Genomic DNA, 1,876 nt, shown 5'->3' with positions numbered 1-1,876 from the left:
ATGCCTGTGATCCCTACACTTTGAGAGGCTGAGGTTGTAGGATCACTTCAGGCCAGGAACTCAAGACCAGCCTAAGCAACATAGAAAAAAAAAAAAAAAAAAAAAAAAAAAAAAAAATTTTGTAATTAACCAGGCATTGTGATGTACACCTGTAGTCCCAGGTACTACAGGGCTTGGTGGGAGGCTTGGGTAGGTGGGTGGGAGGGTCACTTGAACCTAGGAGGTCAAGGCTGCAGTAAGCCAGGTTCATGCAACTGTACTCCAGCCTGGGTGACAGAGCAAGACTCAGTGTCTTAAAACAAAAAACAAAAACAAAAAAAAGGCCAGGTGGCTCATGCCTGTAATCCCAGCACTTTGGGAGGCCGAGGCGGGCAGATCACAAGGTCAGCAGTTGAAGACCAGCCTGGTCAACATAGTGAAACCCCGTCTCTACTAAAAATACAAAATAATGAGCTAGGCATGGTGGCAGGTGCCTTGTAATCGCAGCTACTTGGGAGGCTGAGGCAGGAGAATCACTTGAACCCGGGAGACGGGGGTCGTAGTGAGCTGAGATGGTGCCACTGCACTCCAGCCCAGGAAACACTGCGAGACTCTGTCTCAAAAAAAATAAATAAATAAGTAGGTCAGGCACAGGGCGGCTGATGCCTATAATCCCAGCGCTTTGGGAGGCCAAAGTGGGAGGACCAGTTGACCCCAGCCTGGCCAACATGGTGAAACCGTGTCTCTACAAAAAATAAAAGGAGGCAGGAGGATCGCTTGAGCCCAGGAGGTCAAGGCTGCAATAAGCAGTGCTCGCGCCACTGCACTACCTCCTGGGCAACAAAGCAAGATCCTGACTCAAAACAAATGTGTACAAATTCATTTTTTGTAACCTTAATAAGGCTTTAAGGGTTACACCTATTAGTAGTACAGTTGTTCAAAAAAACATATATATTTAATTTTCTAATAAAAACTCAAATTTTTTTGGAACTGTGTCTCATAAAAGAGAAAATTTCCTCCCCTATTAGTTCCTATATCTGTGAACGAATATCATTATTTTTATTAGAATAAGACAAGGTACTGTAAGTTTTGTACTTTTTTTTCCTTTTTAAAAATTAAACTTTCAGCTGGGTGCGGTGGCTCACGCCTGTAATCCCAGCACTTTGGGAGGCCAAGGCAGGCAGATCACACCTGAGGTTAGGCGTTCTTGATCAGCCAGACCAACATGGAGAAATCCCATCTCTACTAAAAATGCAAAATTAGCTGGACATGGTGGCGCATACTTGTAATCCCAGCTACTTGGGAGGCTAAGGCAGGAGAATCACTTGAGCCCAGGAGGCAGAGGTTGCAGTGAGCCGAGATCGCGCCACTGTAGTTCAGCCTTGGCAACAAGAGCAAACTGTCTCAAAAAAATAAATAAATAAACTTTCCTCTTTAAAGGGGATTTCCTTTATCTGGGCGCGGTGGTGGGCACCTGTAATCCTAGCTATTCAGGAGGCTGAGGCCGGAGAATCACTTGAACCCCAAAAGTGGAGTTTGCAGTGAGCTGAGATCATGCCACTGCACTCCAGCCTGGGTGACACAGTGAGACTCCATCTCAAAAAAAATAAATAAATAAAATAAATAAAAGGGATTTATTGGCCGAGTGCGGTGGATCACACCTGTAATCCCAACACTTTGGGAGGCCGAGGCCAGAATCATTTTAGGTCAGGAGTTTGACACCAGCATAGCCAACATGGTGAAACCCCATTTCTACTAAAAATTAGCTGGGAGTGCTATACCCCTATAATCCCAGTTACTCAGGAGGGTGAGGCAGGAAAATAGCTTCAACCTAGGAGGTGGAGGTTGAGGTGAGCAGAGATCAGGCCACTGCACTCCAGCCTGCCCAACAGAGCAA

The 1,876-nt window shown here is 45.8% G+C and overlaps 1 long non-coding RNA gene across 1 annotated transcript in view; it reads right to left on the bottom strand.

The window, feature by feature from the left end:
- The window catches only part of LOC108318274, a 12,277-nt gene that overhangs the window by 9,232 nt on the left and 1,169 nt on the right, over positions 1-1,876 (bottom strand). The window lies entirely within an intron of this gene.

The sequence above is a fragment of the Cebus imitator genome, unplaced genomic scaffold (genome assembly GCF_001604975.1).
Source record: "Cebus imitator isolate Cc_AM_T3 unplaced genomic scaffold, Cebus_imitator-1.0 Scaffold217, whole genome shotgun sequence".
In the NCBI taxonomy this organism is placed as follows: domain Eukaryota; kingdom Metazoa; phylum Chordata; class Mammalia; order Primates; family Cebidae; genus Cebus; species Cebus imitator.
Note: the sequence above shows the minus strand (reverse complement) of the source record. Positions and strands in the feature narration are given on the sequence as shown.